This window comes from Anabrus simplex, chromosome 12, assembly GCF_040414725.1.
Source record: "Anabrus simplex isolate iqAnaSimp1 chromosome 12, ASM4041472v1, whole genome shotgun sequence".
NCBI lineage: Eukaryota > Metazoa > Arthropoda > Insecta > Orthoptera > Tettigoniidae > Anabrus > Anabrus simplex.
This window is the reverse complement of record NC_090276.1, coordinates 74920704-74939816: the sequence shown is the minus strand read 5'-3', so window position 1 is coordinate 74939816 and position 19113 is coordinate 74920704. Positions and strand designations below refer to the sequence as shown.

The 19113-nt window shown below is 42.0% G+C and overlaps 1 protein-coding gene across 2 annotated transcripts in view; it reads left to right on the top strand.

Annotated features, from left to right (window-relative positions):
- The window catches only part of LOC136884533 (SIN3-HDAC complex-associated factor), a 73491-nt gene that overhangs the window by 13497 nt on the left and 40881 nt on the right, over positions 1-19113 (top strand). Inside the window, exon 1 of one of the 2 annotated variants that reach the window (XM_067156775.2) lies at positions 8168-8194. The exons of the other annotated variant lie outside the window; for it this stretch is intronic. The gene's annotated coding sequence lies outside the window, so the exon portion shown is untranslated. Of the gene's footprint in view, positions 1-8167; positions 8195-19113 lie in introns of those variants that run through there. 2 annotated transcript variants of the gene reach the window in all.

Below are 19113 nucleotides of genomic sequence, written 5' to 3'. Positions count from 1 at the left end.
ACCGTGCCTCAGCATAATACCTGCCGCGTAGAGGTTGATAAAATAATGGTTTAACATTGCGTGTGTCATTAGAAAATCAGTTCAAGTCCGTCGGTGCAGCCGTCCTTGTGCTAGTTCGCGCGAACGTGGCGGAGGCTCGTCGTGTGAGATAGCCAGCGTGCGCTCACATTGATCATTGTGGCAGTGGAGCCCGGCTTGCGCGCGGCTGAGGGATCTGGCAAGCTTTTAAAAGCGGTATGGGGAGCAGCAGATCGATGGAACCGTGCGTGTGTTTAACTTGGTACTTACCACGGGAGCTTCCAAGCACGGCTATTGGAATTACATCGTGCTCTAGCGTGCCTTCTGTGCAGAGAAGGCAAAGCAGATCATGTATGGTGGCATACGTTTGATGTGGTTTTTTTTTTTGGTCATACGTAATACTATGCTTTCGGAAGAACTGTACATAGGGGGAGATGACGAGACGTGGCAACGCTGCCGCCAGTGGAGGAGAGGACTGACAAGCTAACCATGTTGCATCGATCGATGGTGTTGCACCGCACGTGTCGTCGGGGCAGCAACGGGCAGGATAATTTGCGACTGCTCGCCCCTCTTAGCTCCGGTGGTGGTAGCAGCAGCGGCGTCTGCTCATCAATCAGACGTCTACGGTGGCGGCTGCGTCATCGCAAGCTGCCCGCCACTAGTATAGTAGTAGTAAGTATGCATCCCCCTGTTGCTAGGTTCTGTGTCTTATCTTCTTTGCGTGGCCGACTGACTGCTTGCTTTCAGGGGGGCCATGCGCCCGCGCGCGCGCGCAGTAAACTCTGACATTGGCTCTTTCTGATGGACAGCCGTTGCTTGCCTCAAGGCACAATACGTGACTCGCTTTGAGACCTAACCGACGCTCGGGTTTGGAAAATGCTTCGCGCGATTTACGGGAGAATCTTTCCTTTAAAAAAAAAAATCAATACCCACATTCCATTTAACCTGCAAAATCTATTAGTGGCTTGTGTTGAGAATTATGTGAAAATATAATTTCGTTGAGCTGAGGACGTATGTCACGGTGACAGATGAAAGTTAATTCTATATCCGTCTTTCAAATATAGAGTAACAGTATTAAAACGCGGCACCTTTATTTTGAAAATCATATTAACTTAAATTTGGTAACTTTTAACAGTGGTTGTTAATTTTCATTTGCTTGTTCTCCATGTTCTTAACTTTGGTGTGTTTTGTCGGTGCACTCTTTCAGTCACTTCAAGATTAATTTCAATTAAATTTTCAGCGGCAAAAATATAATAAAAACGGGTTTTGTATAGTTCGTGAAGTCTTGCTGAGGCGGTCAATTAATTCACAAAAGATGTTTGCGAGGGTTACTTCCAACGTTAATGCAGAAAACTGAAACTTTGCAGAGTGTTGCGAGAACCCAGCACCTAGCGTTCGTGAGTTAATTAAGATTGTCATCACACATTCATTATTTATGTGTCCGTTGAAATTCCTCCTATTGTAAGATGCAGACAACTGGCCCACAACATCGCACGTGCCTAGAAAATGAGAGTCTTGAGATCTGGTGGCTGATACTCAACCACTGATCCTCAGAGGGAATTGAGTAATTATAAAACGGAAAGTAGGGAACCGAACTGTTGAGTTCGCCCAACACAAATATTTTAAACTGCGTGTTCTCGAAATGAGCCTTTGTGGAGTTCGCACTTACTATTCAAAACGCATTATGTCTTCCTTAGAAGACGTTGCTTGGGGATTGGTGGTTTAGTTACGCTGACACATGTGCTGTGTTGTATCCTTAGCATTACTGACCAAATTTTGAAGCACAACTCACCGAACCGGTTGGCCGGCAGGAGGATACGTGCTAGAGTTGTAGTTTGACAGACCGGCTCTGTTACTCCATTGAAACTTTTTTCTTTCCATCCGAATGGACAAGAGGTTTCCCTGATGAGCCATTGCAGGATAATTAGTGTCATGAAAGCGCTATAGATGGTTTGTATTCCTCACGCATTGGGATATAAGACTCGAGATTCAGCACTACACTGGCGGACTAACAAACGAGTTCATCTGTCTCGGGCGGGAATGGAGGATTATAATTCACGTAAATCTTTGTGTGTGTTTGCGTGTGTCAGAAAGTAGCCTACAGCTTGTTCGTTACGAGGAAATGACTACTGCATTGGGAATATATTTTGAAACTTTCATAATTCTAATCGTAATTTTCTGATTTTTTTTTTTATTGGTTTCAATTCTTACCCCATCGGATCTTAGGCGACCGTGGACTTAACGTAAGGGCCCCAACATTTGACTGGTGTGAGAATGGGAAACCATCTATGGTTCCCACCATCTCCCGAATGAATGAAAAAACCACGCGATCCGAACTCCGATCGAACTGCTAACTGAATGCTATAGCATGTATACCAAATTTAATTTGAATTGGACAATTAGTTTTTGATCTAATGATTCCACACATTGTACCTCATAATTGAAACTTACCACTTTCATTAGAATTTTCGTTTGAAAAACGAATTGTTTATATTACATACACAGACCCTGATCAAAAGCTTCAGAGGGATATTTCAGATAACTTCAATTCAGCTGTAATCATTTTAATGCTATATATGACGTTTTCTTTTCATTGTTACTTTTTCAGGAAAATAGAAATCTTGCCACAGTATGATGGTACGTGAAATTATTATGGTCTGGAATTTTATAGTTGTGTACCTTACGGCCACGGCCGCTTCCTTCCCATTCCTTGGCCTTTCCTATCTCATCGTCGCCATAAGACCTATCTGTGTCGGCGCGACGTAAAGCAACTAGCGAAAACGAAAAAAAACTATGCCACCGAGCGAGTCGGCCGTGCGGTTAAGAGAGCGCATTCGAGAAATAAGTGGGTTCGAGCTCCACTCTCAGCAGCCTAGCTCTTTCCTATCCCATCTTTGCCATATCTGTGTCGCTGCGACGTAAAGCCAATGGTAAAGGAAGGCCTATGCCTAAACTCATCCGTGAATTAAAATGCTCTTCATTTTTCTTTCCTTTCTGGTTTTTAGTATTAATTTCCCCATCTTCTGCCTCCTGCTCCCCCTTGACAAAAATCACATTACAAGTTTTTGTATTGTCCCATTGTTACTCGAGTAGTCATTGGACTGTGTTTTACATTTCCTCAAACTTCAGCTTTGTTTAAATACTGGTAATTAATTTTTAGGTTTTTACTACATAAAACACTGGAAATATGAATGCAAAGTATGACATAAATTGAAAATATGACTTAAAAGAAATTAAATATTGTACAAAACTTGTTTAGAAGACCAAAAGCAAACTGGTCACATTTCTAACATTGTCCTTTAACCCTGAAGTATTTCTAAGGGAAGGAAATCCAGAATAATCAACTGCTGGAGTTGTATTTTTTTAATGGGTTCTACATATTTATGGACTCCTTTTGGTTCTTCTGAACTGGTAATCTGGTGCCATCTATCAGGACTTAACGCAATGAGAAGAATGAATAAGATACCAGTTTGCATAACTTGACTGAACATGTTCAGCGTAAATCACAGTATTTTAAGTTTTAGTGAGAACCCGTCCCGGAGCAATTTTGAAGGTAGGGGCTAGGCCTTAAGATTTCTTTGTTGACGGTATTGCTTGTCCTTCCTCATGTACGTGCACAGATCAGAACGATGTTTTTTAAAGGCCTACGTGTTGGTTCTCTTCTTTCTCACCATTCGATATTTAAACCATTATTGCATTTTACGAGGACGTTAAGACCTAAACTGTTGTTTCTTATTTGAGATTACAGTCCTTACCGACCGCAACCTTTTACAGTCAGGTGCGATATATACAATCGCGGACTCTTTTCATTGAACTTTTTATTGTCAACAATTTTCTTTCTCATATATTTGGAGTTTGTTGACAGTATAGGCAGCGTCAGCCAGGAAATTGCTCGGATGTTCTTTGACTTCATTAAGATCCCGACAGCTTGGCTCTTTTTTTTTTTTTTCAGTTGTAAGCATTGTTTTTATTGAAGTCCTTCGTTTCTGGGAACATGCGGGCAGTGATACGGATATTGTGATGCATCAAGGCTGGAATGAACGGCGCAGTTATGTTGTGTGCGCCCTGAGCTCCCCTCCCATTCTTATTGGCGTCACCTCCGAGGTCGTTGACCTCAGTAGAGGAGGGTTACATATTCCGGAGGGCGTTGTTTGAAGCGCACTCGTCCACCTTGAATTAAAGTGATTAACCAACATTGATGTTATAGTCTAGTGTTCATTTGTTTCCGTCTGGGGTACGAGAGTTTTAGAAGCCTTAACTCCCTAACTAGTTTGGACGAATGGTTCATACCGAATGGAAACAATATTTGTCGCGGTTAAATTGCAGACTCTGTACATTAAGGCTTAGCTTTTGGCCGTCTGTTCATATCCCCTATACATGGTTAGCTTTCCACAGACCTTACTCCTATTCTGAATTGGTAAAGGAAACGCGTTAATGATAGAGCACCCTTATATATGCAAATTGATCTTCCATTTGGTTGGCCTAGCACCTCGTTGTGGCAACAGCGTTGAGTACGAATGAATAAAGTAATGTCTGAGTGTAGGAATAATCGTTCTCCTGTAACCAGCACGAATCTACGTAATATGTTAACATTCTCCGCATGGCTTTCATTATCGGTTCAATAGATTAGCTCTAAATCCGTTCTTTTTTCCCGGGCAAAATATCTTGTACTTGAACTAGAATTAAGTATAGTGATACATCATCTTGGAGGATGAGTTTCACATCTTGACACTCAAAATGGAACCGGGACCGCACCTGGCGGCCCTATAAGGGAACTTTAATACGCTTCATTCCGAAACCTAGCTTGAAATTTTTGTCGCATAACTACGAGAAGATTAGGCGCAAAAAATAAGGTATGCTGGAATCCTATGGGGCGCAGCTGGACATCCCTCTAGCTGTTTCCTCGCGGATTTCTGCTCGCCGCTCCATTGCTGGATTTCTTACATAGAGGGATGTACAATCCAAGATGTAGCGACTAATATTACTTTCCTTTTGCTTATATGCATAATTCAGGAGTTTACTTCGGTGCCTTGCAGTGCAAAGATGCAGGTACTTTGTTGCATGTGGTTCTCTCGTAGCACCCCCCCTGTGGGTGGGGGCGGTAGAATAACACCCACGGTATCCCCTGCCTGTCGTAAGAGGCGACTAAAGGGGGCCCCAGGGGCTCTGAACTTTGGAGCGTGGGTTGGCAACCATGGGGCCCTCAGCTGAGTCCTGGCATTGCTTCCACTTACTTGTGCCAGGCTCCTCACTTTCATCTATCCTATCCGACCTCGCTTGGTCAACTCTTGTTCTTTTCCGACCCCGACGCTATTAGGTTTGCGACGGCTAGGGAGTCTTTCATTTTCACGCCCTTCGTGGCCCTTGTCTTTCTTTGACCGATATCTTCATTTTTCGAAGTGTCGGATCCCTTCCCTTTTATTCCTCTGATTAGTGTTATATAGAGGATGGTTACCTAGTTGTACTTCCTCTTAAAACAATCACCACCACCACCTCTCGTAGCACATCTGTTACGACAGCGAAGTTTTGTCATGAGAGTTGTGGCAACTTGGCGTGTTAGGTCGGTACTTCATCGTGGGCATATTTCCATATTAGTGCTAAGAAGTCGTCCAGTGCTTGGGTCGATGGTAAGAAATTTTCTCTCTTTGTTGTGGACGAGACGTTACGAAGAAAAAACACTTCTTGGTAGAGTGCGAAGTAGAAGCGATATGAACTAGTAAAGATCTACTCCAAGAGAGCGAAGTGGAATCTTGTCCAGAAAGTGCAGGGTGAGAGACGAAAATGGCGTTTTTTTTTTTTTTTTTTTTTTTTTAAGGAATAGCTGTGGGTGCGACGGGGTCCACCTGTTGACCAGACTGGATCTCACATTCCCTTTGGACTGGATGGGGACTGTGGCGACCTTCCGTGTCAGGTTGTGATTTCCCACAATAGCTGCCAACCCTCTTTAAGAGCAGGTAGAGAGCGGCAGCACCTGTTAACATGACCCACATTGGGGTAAAACCTCTCCAAGGCAGTCAGCCGAAGTGCTCTCCATAGTTCCTTCATCGTCCAAGAATGTCATCAATCATTTTTTTATATACGGTACGCTAATTAATGAACATGGTAGAACATTCTTCGACTCTGAAATGTAATAACATTTCCCAACGGTCCAGATATTCCAGGAACAGTCAAAAGGTATGTCCAATCCTTGTCCCGTTTTTCTACCGGGTCGGGTATGAAGTGGGATAAATCTTCGTAGCGAGTTTTTACGCCCAGATGTCCTTCCTGACAACCTCATGTGGCATATGACAAGAAGGGAGAGGGTGCCCGCACATAGTCTGTTCCTTTGGAACAGCGCCGAGTGGCTACTCAACAGCGTCACATGGAGCACTGCAGAGGGGTTTGGAATTAAATCCAGGCTTTTGCACGCAATCTACTTATTATACCACAATCTCTATCCTGCCGGCCAACATTCTGATGGCATTTTTTTGAACCAACGGGACTCGAACCGGCTATGTTCGGTGTCAGACCATCCAGATGATGTGATCAATGTTTCAATGTAACAGATAAGTTGTAAGGAAAATTATAGTCACGTACTTAAGGAGCAGTGTCATTTGTCCGGCTCTCGAAATGCCATATTTGAACTGCTTATAATCCATACCTTAACATAAATCTTTCTCTTCTTCTTTCAATGCCCTCACCCCATCTCTTGCGAATACCGTTATCCTCCCCCCTCTCCCGAGTTAAGAGAAGATTATTTGGTGTCCAGTCTGCAACAAGAGCCTCCACAATCCTGGCTCCATTCATTTCCACACCTCTTTTCTATAAATCATTAAAAGCCGAGTAACCTCCATCCCGTTTGTCTCCCTCTACTTCTCTTTTCTCTCCATTGTGATCCATTCACATCACATGACCCACCGCCCAAGCCGATACATGCGTTCATCTTCTTCCATCGAGATCATTAACACAGACTTGTCTCCTCACTCCGAATACCTCCTGCCATTGTCCCCACCTGTTTCTACCAGCAATAATTATCGCTGCTTTTATGTCCATTTCTTCTAATTTATGAATAACATAGGCTGTCCTGAGTCACTCAGGTTTCACTTCCGTTCAGTAGACTCGGCCTGAACGCAGGCTTGCTTCTTTCGCGTGTTCACTTCATTTGTTTCTCTGTTACTTCACTTTGTACACTACAATCCTGGAGAATGTTCATCATAAATATTTGAAATGTTCTGCTTGTTCCAAATTTGTATGTCTTATCTCCATTCTCTCCTGTTAGGTTTCCTCCCAACTTGAATTTTGTCTCGAAAATCCTAATTTTTATTTATCACACGCACTTCTTTTCCATCTCGAAGGCTTTGTTGAGCTTTGTTTGGATGGCTAAATTACGTAGCGGTACTGTTTAACCAAGCTGTGTCCCTCGCCCCGTCTACCATTTTGTACCTTTAGTAAGTGAACCCCGTAAACTGTGACAATCCCGTGTGACTACTATGAACCAAGAACTGATACTACAAATAAGTCCCACAGAGGCGCTATTGTCAACATTTAGATTGCCTGTAATAATATCGACCCTTGATCTTATAATTCCTCAACACTCTTTAAGTGCATTTTTTTCAGATCTGCGAAACGTAACTGTCCGTTCATGTATGATTTTCAGTTATTTCCTGCATATTGAAAACCCGTTCCAGACAGCTCCTCCGTGGTGTGGATTCTTGATAGTTTTCGTCCAACTTACTCTCCACTATTGATCGCACCTTCCTTTCCAAGTAAATATAGTTTGTAGCAAGACGCCAGAATCCCTCGATCGTTCAGTCTCGTTCACGGCAGTCTAACCTCGTCTACTCCTCCCATTTGCAACCAGTTTCGGAATGAAGCCTTTCTGTACATTTTTTAATTCTCTTTAATTCTCTGTTAAACTGTAGATATCATCCCAGTAAAGTAAAACACGTGTTCCAACATTCCACGTGCGAATTTCTCGGCCGTTGGTGCATTGTTTCGTTTAGTGATAACCTTATCTCTTTTTAAGCAGGTGGTTTCTTTTATTTCATATGTTCCTTTGTCGAACCATGGTGCATCACTTACTGGAGTCGTGAATACTTGCTGTGTTGGAGGAACGTGCAAGTCCTTAAATACAGCTGTCAGCCGTGTCCCCGTTGAAGTCTGCCCTGTGTGCAGTTGAGTCCAAGTCTGTCCAGTAGTAAGTAGAGATTCCGCAGCTTTTCGCATTCTAAGAATTTCTAACATAAAATTCGCAAAACTGTGGCGTGTGGACTGCGGTCTTTGTTGTGTAGATAGTCTCGCTGTGCGGGCTTATCTCGAGAACCGCCGAACAATTTCTATTTGGTTTTCACAGCTGAGGTCTCTATGGTCGTATATCATGGGTCACCGGTTGGAGTTAGAGGATAGGTGCGGTGCGGTGGTGGTACGCAATTTCTAAATACTAGATTGTGTGCCAAAAATCCTGGATTCTACTGCAGACCTCTCCGCAGTGTTCCTGTGGAGTGAGGGCATAAGACGCTGTTGGTGATTCGCCCGTGGGTGAGGACGTTCAGCCTTGAGCTGACCCCTTGATGTTGCTCCGACAGGAGTAGGCTGTGCCGGCACCGGGTTTCACCCTCTCCCTAACTCATCTCACAATCAGGCGCGCAGGTCGCCCATGGGAGTCAAATAGAAAGCCTTGCACCAGGTGAACCGAACCTGTCCTCGGACACTCCCGACACTGAAGTTCATACGCTAACGTATCGAGGGAGATGTAGGTGTGTGAAACATTAGTCTGATTGGAGCGTTTTGTCAGCTTACGCTGCCTGAACCTTCAACGATAGACCCTAACTTTGTGTAGAAGAACATTGTTTAAGGAAAGGTACTGGAGGTAAATCTGTAGAAGGTAGCTCCCAGTAAGTAGTCTGCGCAGGAGTAAAGCCAACCTTCAAGTTAGAAACCTTCTTTTGAGATTATTCGAATGTAATCCTTACCAAATGAAGTTGCTTACTCCCCTCGGTAACCTTATTAAGACAATATCTTTCAGAGTATGCTTTAGGAGTTATCGTATGTGGGAATAGTTTAAATACCTGGTGGAGCGAGCTAACTGCCAGGTCGCATACACCGCGCGTCAGAAGGATGTCGTCGACAAGGAAAACTCGTAAATTCAAAATTGCTCCGTTGGGAGGCCATGGCGGGTAGTTAACATTTTCTGACTTGTGAGTGTTTTTTATTTCAGTGACAATCAACCCTATTTTTCTTCTCAAATTTATTTATCTAAAATACAGAGCAGATTTCAGTCCTGATATTTTCGTCACAGAAGAATGCCCCTGTGTTCTATTCCGTGATTGAAAATGCAAGTGATTTTGTTCGCATCTGTACAGAACCAGGCCAGGAAGAGGGCGGGCATTCTTTTTCAATGGTACACCGGCGGCGTGAAGTACTGTATGACACGGCAGTGGAAAGCGAGCTTGCTTACGAGATGGGCAGACACGGTCATCCCGCTGCCGAGCGCCATGTTACATGTGCTCTGAAATTCATATACACTGCTCAAAGCTTCGTTTAGTACATTTTCCTCTGCTCATTTACTGAAAGAGTGATTCATTTACGTGGAAATGCAGTAAGCAGTTTGACGTGTGCCGACCACGTGGACTGTGCCGAAAGCCTTCAATCTGAAAGACGTACAGCGAATATAAGAAAACTAGCATTTCCGAGATTGAAGTGATAGTAAGGGGAAAGTGTGAAGAGAATTGAGGTCAGGTCGGGAATATGTGTATGGGTATTCTTCAACTATTGAATCAATATACTCGAAAGCTAATGCAGTGAGCTCGCGGTTGCGACCAATGATGTTCTGCAAGAAGAAAAAAGTCAAACACTTTGACGAAATGTTCTTTACCTAAGCAGGATTTACTGTACGGGAGTGCAAGATGGATGTATTTATTTATTTATTTTTGCCTTTTGTTTTACACACGACACAGATAGGTTTTACGGCGACGATGGGGTAGAACAGGGCTAGGTGTGGGAAGGAAGCGACCGTGGTACTACAGTAAGTTATCGGCATACACCTCATTCTGGGGAGGGAGGCAAATGTAGGATCATAAGTTACTTAGGAGAATAATGAACTGGGTCGTAAAGGGTAAGAGACAAAGAGCTCACAGAGGACTGTGCAGGTGTGTAGTTAATTCTCAGTGCTCTGTAATGAAGATGTGCATTAGTTTTTCATCGTTTTATCCATTCTTCGTTGCTCGGTGAGACTACGCTTCCTTCCAGTACGAGCCAACTAGATGCGTGACGGTCTGTACTGACACTTTCTCCGTGGAGAGGACGCGTTCAAGTCGCTTTCTCACCCGCTGTTCTTTCAGGTTCGAAAATTTGTAATTGAAGTTTCCACGTGTGGCGTTGCGTTGTACGAGACTCCCGAATTGTCTACAGCCTACTATCACATATCTTGTCCTTGCGTACCGAAAACGGTATGTCGTATATCAACATTTTGACCAACCTTTTGATCATTATAAGCAGAATTATGTCTTTGTTGTGTGCAGCATTAATAGCATCTAGCGAGAATAAGTGACAACAGAAGGGACAGTCACTTTGTCGGTCATTGTTATGTTATTGCTAATCAGGTGTAGGTCATCAGTCATATTTTGTTTTCTTGTGGCTCCGCGATATTCGAGGTCCAGGCTTTTTATCCTCTTTTTACTTTCATTCCATCTCATTTTCGAATGATTGTTCTTCCTTTCATTTCGATGATCATCTTCCTGATAACTATCAGGCGAGTTGGCTTCCTGCGACATCACCAATTAGTTCATTACCAAGAGGACTGAACAGTATTTTGTTTCCCAGAGATAGACTGAGCGAAAGGAGACGAGCTGCTCGACTAAGTGGTAGGTTCCGAGCTGTCAGCGGAGAGATGGCGTGGAATGACATTAGTAGACGAGTAAGTTTGAGGGGCATCTTTAAAAGTAGGAAAGGTCACAATATGAAGATAAAGTTGGAATTAAAGAGGACACATTGGGGCAAATATTCGTTTATAGGAAGGATAGTTTTCAGACGGTTGAGGCGCTGGCCTTCTGACCCCAACTTGGCAGGTTCGATCCTGGCTCAGTCCGGTGGTATTTGAAGGTGCTCAAATACGTCAGCCTCGTGCCGGCACGTAAAAGAACTCCTGCGGGGCAAAATTCCGGCACCTCGGCGTCTCCGAAAACCGTAAAAGAGTAGTTAGTGGAACGTAAAGCAAATAACATTATTATTATTATTATTATTATTATTATTATTATTATTATTATTATGAAGGAGAGTTTTGGATCGGAATAACTTACCAAGGGAGATGTTCAATAAATTTCCAATTTCTTTGAAATCATTTAAGAAAAGGCTAGGAAAACAACAGATAGGGAATCTGCCACCTGCCCTAAATGCAGATCAGCATTGATTGATTGAAAAGATTAAATTCTCCATTATTATTGCTCGTAGGTCACAAGGTCGTTAACGGGTTATGACTGCGCGGTTTTGCAGCTTATAAAAACAATGACGGCAGCGACCTTCTAGTTTGTAATTATGACGACTGATGATGCTGATGGTGTCAGCATTACAAATCTTAATATCTGCATTATTATTATTTTATTTATTAATGCCTTTTTTTCAGTGGCGAAGTTAGGGCTCGAGGCCCTCTCTTCCACTTAACCACATACTAATCAAAATCATAAATAAAATACTGAGACATTTAAAATAGTTAAAACCAAACAAAAATTAATAGAATTGAGAACAAATTTAAATGCATTACTCAGATAATAATAAAACTAATTAATAGTAAAAACTCTTAATGACTAATCCTCTGGCGCGCGCACATTCATACTTCAGCCATTCAGTTAGCTGTTCTCAGCAGGTGACCTTAAATCTTTGTAAAGAGCTAGTTTATTTGACCTGAGCTGACAGGGAATTCCATAATCTGGCACCGGTCACTACAAACGATCTATTAATTTTATTTGTGCGGTGCACTGGAATAGAAAGTGAGGATCTGGAACGTGTATTTAAGTTGTGAAATTATGATAAAAAGGTGAATTTAGAAGAAATATACAGTGGCTGACTTTCAGCTAGTACTCTAAACACCATCGTTAAAAGTGTGTAGCTGCCGACGTTTATCAGGCTTCAGCCATGAGAGAGCCTTATAGTATGGGGTAATATGAACATCGTACCCGATATTATAAATAAATCGGAGGCAGGAATTCAGTGCTCGTTGAAGTTTTAAGTGTTTCTTCTCTTGTCATATCAACTAGAACAACGTCACAATAATCAAGAATATGGAGAACCAGTGTCTGTATCTTTTTACAGACGATTTTCGTGTGATCAGACCAATCAAGTGTTTCATTTACAATTACGCCGTTGACGGTTACTCAAATAAGAACTAAAAAACTTAAGTGCAGCCAGGTCAAAAATTAGCTGTTCCATTTTCTTTATCATGGTCTGAACGTCTATAGTGAAGGCGCTACTAAAGTCAAGAAGGATACGTATAGTAACCAGTCGTTTGTTCATAGCATTTCTGATGTCTTCAGTAACCTTCAAAAGTGCTGTCGCGGTACTGTGCCCCTTCTTAAATCCAGACTGCAAAGGGTCCAAAAGAGCATTTTTATTTAGGTACTCCAGAACCTGCTCGTATACTAAACGTTCAAAGGCTTTAGAAAGTGCAGGGAGTATGGACACCGGACGATAGTCAGAGGGTGATTGTGGGTCTAAACTCTTAGGTACCGGTATAATATTGGCTGTTTTCCAGACAGTTGGGAAAGTTCCGTTTAGTAAACAATAGTTCAGTACGTGCATCCGTATAGGCAGGACAGCACCCATAATGTTATGTATAAAACCAATGGGAATATCATCTACACCTGTGGCCTTTGATTTAGGGCCGGTTCTACCACCTACTGGTAAAGTAGCGCGTAATTTGCCCTCCGCGTAAAAGGATGTTTCCGTCCGACCCCTCCCAGGTAGCGCTATCGGCAGCATAAATCGTCGTTAGTCGTTACCCGGCGCGTAATTTCTCGGCCACTTCGAGGGCCCGATAAGACTTTACCTGCCGGGCAAGTTCTGAGAGCTGAACATTATTAGCTGTATTTCTGGTGATATGCAACTCAAATTAGCTTAGTATACTGAACAAAGCAGTATACTGTAACAGTGATCGATAATGTATTGCAGGATTTTGAACATTAATGCTTCCCTTCACACCAGCCTCTCGCATCGGTTGCGCAGGGAACACATTTTATACGTCAAGCTTTCGTAAAGAAACTCTAAAAGGATGTAAAATCAAAATCTATTTGGAAATCATTTCAAATGGGCTTTAGTTTTGTACTTTTTCAGTTTTCGAACACGAGCTATATATTACTGTATGTGTCCTGCACAACCCAAGCGTTTTCGTAGCGTAATGGTTAACACGTTCGCTTCGTAATACGAAGTGTGCAGGTTCGACTCTTTATTATGACGAATCTTTTTTATTTCCATTATTAGCGTTGTGTTAATCTGTATGCCTCTTTTCATACGTTCTTATCACAATATTATGTCTACTAGGAAAATTGCTTTATATGTATGCTACCTATAGCAAGTGATGTTATGCTTAATAGCACATAGGACTGTCGCCCAGGTAGCAGATTCCCTATTAGTTGTTTACATAGGCTTGTAAATTATTTCGAAGAAATTGGAAATCCATTCCCGAATTCCTCTTCCTATGAATGGATATTTATCCCGATTAGTTCTTTACATTTACAGTACCTTCCAACTTTATCTTCATAAAGTTAAAAATTAAAATGAAATGCTTTATCAATAAATGGAAGCATCTGGAACTAAACGAGGTCACAGAACTAGTTGCAAATAGAGCATCGCGGAGATACTTAATCAATTCACAGAAGCCTGCAGATAGAATGCTCAAAGGCAATAAGTCCGTAAAGAAGATGTGTGTGTGTGTGTGTGTGTGTGTGTGTGTGTGTGTGTGTATACGTATATGGAAGCGCGTAAAAGAGAGTTAAGAACAACGGCAGGGAACGAAAATACACTTTAAAATGTAAATTAGAAATACGATGAAAACCTGCGTACCTTCTATTACGGAGCGAGCGACTTGACCAGTCTACTACGAGAATACCTTTCAAAAACGCTGCCTTGCATGACAGGTTATAACTGGCGTAAGAAAATGTAATCTCGAGATTTTAATCCCAATTAGGTATTGATATTGAAAATCATAGATTAAAATACGAAAGCTTGACATGAATCGTTGTCCATAACTCTTAAGACTCCCCTTATTAGGTATTTTGGTGATAATCAGCAGACGCAAGCACAGGGAAATAAGACAATCGAAATGGGTTTCATGCATCTGACGATAGATAGCACCACACTCGAAAGCGAAAAATCGCTGAAAATCAGTCTAGCCAACCTCGTATATCGGTGTCTAGCTCCGGGTAGCTACCTAGCGCTTGCGCGGAGGTGGTTGGACGCAAGCCAAAGTACCAGCCGATTTACACCTCCAGGTAGTTTACCTCCCGGGCAGCTGCCAGCCACTTTACCAGCAGATGGTAGAACCGGCCCTTAATCGAGTATAAAGCTCGTGGCCTAAAAATGTATTTTAAAAATTACAATTTGCATCGACAGAGATAACTCTTATGGCGACGAATGGCCCAGAAAATGTAATAATTGCGAATACCTCGGTGATTAATTCCTGTATACAAAACATTGTTGCCAGATCCAGAATAATATTCCTCTATATAGCACGGTTTGCCAGATATTTCGGAAGGTGTTTTAAATATATCATAGTTACTAACAATTATATTTGTCGGTTTTTCATATCAACATAGTCTATCGAACACAAGATACAGTTACTAAACACGAGAACATACCTGATAGTGTATTAGTGTTTTCTAAATTTGGTTCTGTATTCGACAGACTGGGTTATTTTTAATCTAAATAGTCATAAAGTCCACATTGAAATATTGTCTTTCACAATTTTCCCCTCATTTATCTCTGCTTCTCTCTCGTCCTGCCAGTCTTATTTGCCGCTGTAGGAAATGTAAACACATATTCATTCAGGCACATTGAATGATATTACTGTTTAATTATATATATATCAAGTGAAGACAGAGAATAATTCGGATGGTCTCCGGAAATTTCGCAGAGCCTAACAAGGATACAGCATATAATGTCGGAAGTTTTATTGTATCCTACGTTTTCTACGTACAGTTTTTCGATACAGCAAATATTAACAGGGAAATAATCAGATCATATACGGAGTGTGGGAAGTTGACGTGAATAGTTCAACTCCAAAACAACACAGATGTAAATATTCGTTTTATGGTCGTGTTGGTTATCGGTTGGAATGACACGCTATTTGATATTAATTTTGCAGCCTGGAATATTCTGTCTGAAGGCCCCGTATAATTTAAATTACCGTCTAATCGTGTTGAATTCCTCCATGACCAAATGAGTCTCTCATTGATAACATCATGCGCAGTTGGGATCAGTCGAAAATATGGTGTTCTGTACAGCACATCCTTTTAGCCGTTTTCCCGTCATGTCGCCAAGCAGCAAGCAAGCAGCTGCATGTCATTTCGACCTCAACATACCTAACTAAATCGGGATTAGAACAAAGTTTGAGGCATACATAAGTCTAAAGACGAAATTATAATGTAGATGTCATTTGGCAACGTCTGCGGAAGAGCATTCGCATCCCTCTCTCGCCGGTCGGCATGACAACCAACTGAGAGCGTGTGGCCCAGACAACATTCACATCGTCCCTCTTGTCGATCAATAGTCGTTCCCCTGGTACAGGTGGCTGATCCTGATGGGTGCGAGAAGTTAGCTGAGCCGAAAATATCAGTGCTTAAATCATGAACAAGATCAAAATAAACTATACCTTAGTTCAGGTAGCTGTGCTCGTACAGCTATGACCGCAAATGTGATAATGAATTTGTCCCATCTGTGGAAAGATCGCTGCCTCTTGTTACCGCTGAAAATTGAGAGTAGTATTGTCAACTTTCCTCTACGGACTCGTGCTACAGACCTGAAGAAATGTGGTGCCGGTAAAGAATGCTACGCCTACGCTGACAATATTTCGCACCATTTATTCCATTATAATCCAGCTTAACCCCAGAATCAGGTTATCTATAAGCAAAGAAATAGTTCTACAAATCGTTGAACAGACTATGCGACGTGGAAATGACAGCGTAGAGAAACTGATCGTTCTTGGAAATGTTCTTTGCAAGAGAGATCGTACATTATCTAGAATCTTATAACTGCGATGATCCTCTTTGGTGCAGCACGTCTGGCTGAAGACCGCGAGAAACGAAGACAACACAGCAATCCTCAGAATTGAGGGAACGATAAGAGAGGGACCCTTCACTGGAAGACATTCGAGATTATAATTATCTCTGCAAGTATCAGACAAGGTGTGCATAACAAAAGTTGTAGTGAATGCATTTTTTTTTCTCTTTGTACAGTGTAATAACGCGAACAATCAAGTTTCACTTGGATTATCAACGGTGAGCATACCGACATAGTGCAGCCAGCAGCCATTGTCTCCGAACACCTTGTCTCTGCCCATTCCGTTATTGCCAGAAACGCTTATAATTTATACTAATGGGAAGACTTTAGAATTCGCATTAACTCATTTGAATAGAAACTGGAACGAGATTGTGATAACTATGAAGGTCAGTATTGATCTTCTGCTATGTCGGTTTCAAAGCAAAATTCAGCCTGTTCTTTAGTACGTAGACACTCGCAAACAAGACCGGAAGATACTTGTTAGGATTAGGAGGGTACCGAAATTGCTTACAGGGCAAGTGTCTATTGGGCTGAGACCGTGGTCTGATAATTCTCTAGTGGATGATCATGAAGAATTCAAATAAAATAATCTCGCTCACAAGAGTAATGGAGTGTGCGTATTAATTCCTCTCTTTAGTCCGTGTCCCCTCTTGTAAATCTGACACCCCACCCCCCCAAGTTTGTAAACCATTGTAGTAGCTCGGTTCAGTCGTATGATGGCGCGTCCGTCTATCTTGTCTCTACATCAGAACTGCCCAGCAGCAAACACATGTGTATGTTGATAAAATAATGGCTGTGAAGAAATTAAAGATAAAGGTATGACGCCCATCGCTTGTTATTGTTTCTGTTCTTGCAATAACGAGAGCGCTGGCGATTGCGACACACTTTACAGTAATGTCAGCTGGGGTAAGTAAACATCGCGACCGGAGTGGGGACACTTTCTCCCGCCCGCTGAATGCGCCGCGGCCAGAACCTGCCGTTGTGGAAGTATTCTTTTTATATATATACATACAAAAGTTGGTTCTTCTTTAACCCTGTTTTTTTTTTTTTTTTTTAGGGCTCAGATTTCTGTGACACGCCATATTGTATCCTGGTCTCTCTCCCCTTCTGCTATCCCTAGCTGCCGTTTGCTGTTGTGGGTATCAATGGATGTCGGATCTTGTTGAAAAGCTCTTTCCATGGCTGTAATTCTAACATTATCAGGTTGAGTCTGTGGTTCCTCAAGTCATCTGTAACATGTTTGACCCAAGTTTTCTTTGATGCTGTCCGTTGAGTAGGTCTATTTTTCCTGGGTAACATGCTTTGATGTTTTACTCTATTATATTATCATGTTTGACTAAAGGTGTTATAAAAGCATACTATTGTACTGTACTTGTTTTAGCCGTTCTCCAAATGCCGTTCGCATGTTTTCTGCCGATAGTGCGAAGCGATTTTGTTTTTATTATGGATTTCCTTTCCATAAACATATATTGTTAAGTGGAGTTTGATTTTTAAAATTAGGGTGTGTAATCTGCCAGGATGATGACCTGAATGAAGGGGTGGCAGAACTAATGCAGTTAGCTCGCAGTTACAATCAGTATTATTCTGTAAGAAAGAAATCTGCTCCTGGAGAAAACTGACTCTACGCTGGTCTGTTTTTAAACTGACTTTCGTGTATGGGAGTGAAAGCTGGGTGGACGGTACATATTAATTAGAAACAACACAAATGAAATAGGAAATGCTCGCTGGTATATACATGTGGAAACAATGGCAGGAGGGCACTCAGAATGAGGCGTTAAAGGCCGCTCGATTGATGAAGCGGTACGCATCAACAGGCTTCAGCGGTGGGGTCATGTGAGGCGAATGGGGGAGGGTAGGTCAGTGATGGCGACTAAGAGAACTAAAGGGAGACAAAGACGACGATGGTTACTCAGTTTCTACAGATAGCGGTGTGGAACTAAACGATGCCACAGAACTAGTTACAAACAGAGAATTCTGCGGGTAGTTACTAAATTCACAGAGGATTGCAGACTGAAGGCTGAAAGGCATAAACGAACAAGTTCTGCGAGCAGAAAGTTGTCAAAATACCGAAGGCAGAAAGAATATTAAGTACAGTTTTCCGCTGGTCGGCTTGTCCCCGTTTGTCCTTTTAAGTGGTTCCAACCCCTCTGCTGCCTTGCGTTCGACATATTTCTCTTATTTTTTCTCATCCTTCCGTCGTCCCTAAAGCGAAGTGGGAATTCAGTTGTATAGAATACAAATCTGCTTTTAACACGCCGAAAGTGAAGTGCATTTTTGCGTTGGTTTTTTTTTACAGAGTTTGGCGAAAAATATGTTTAGTACGGATGGGATTCTCTTTTCCAAAATTTGTGTGAATGAAGTTTATGGCTCAGAAACGTTTTAGGACGTAACATTATATTACTAAACATCAAAGCTAATGTGTAGGACACACGTTTTAAATAATTTCTTTCCTTTGCGTCTTATTTCCAGGTAATGTAAATACCAGCGCTATTAATGACTTGCTTGTCATAATAATAATAATGATGATAATGATACTACTACCATGACAAATAAGCCAGCTGGTTCCAGAGACCCCAGGATTCATATTGGGAAAAGCTGGCGAAATTGTTTATTTTAGAAAAGGAAGTCCTTTCCTGAAATCTGCCAACAGTCACTTCAGAACTAGTTGCCCGCACCTGCTTACGAAGCATTGTTCCTATTATAGGAAACTCAACCAATTACTAACGAAATATAACGAAATCCGTTTGTAGATAAATATACGGACATCGCTCTTGCACAACAACCGAATTTATAGAGCTTTCGTGCATTTGGTTTTGAAACTTGCCGACTACCGCCGGGCGTATAGGCTAG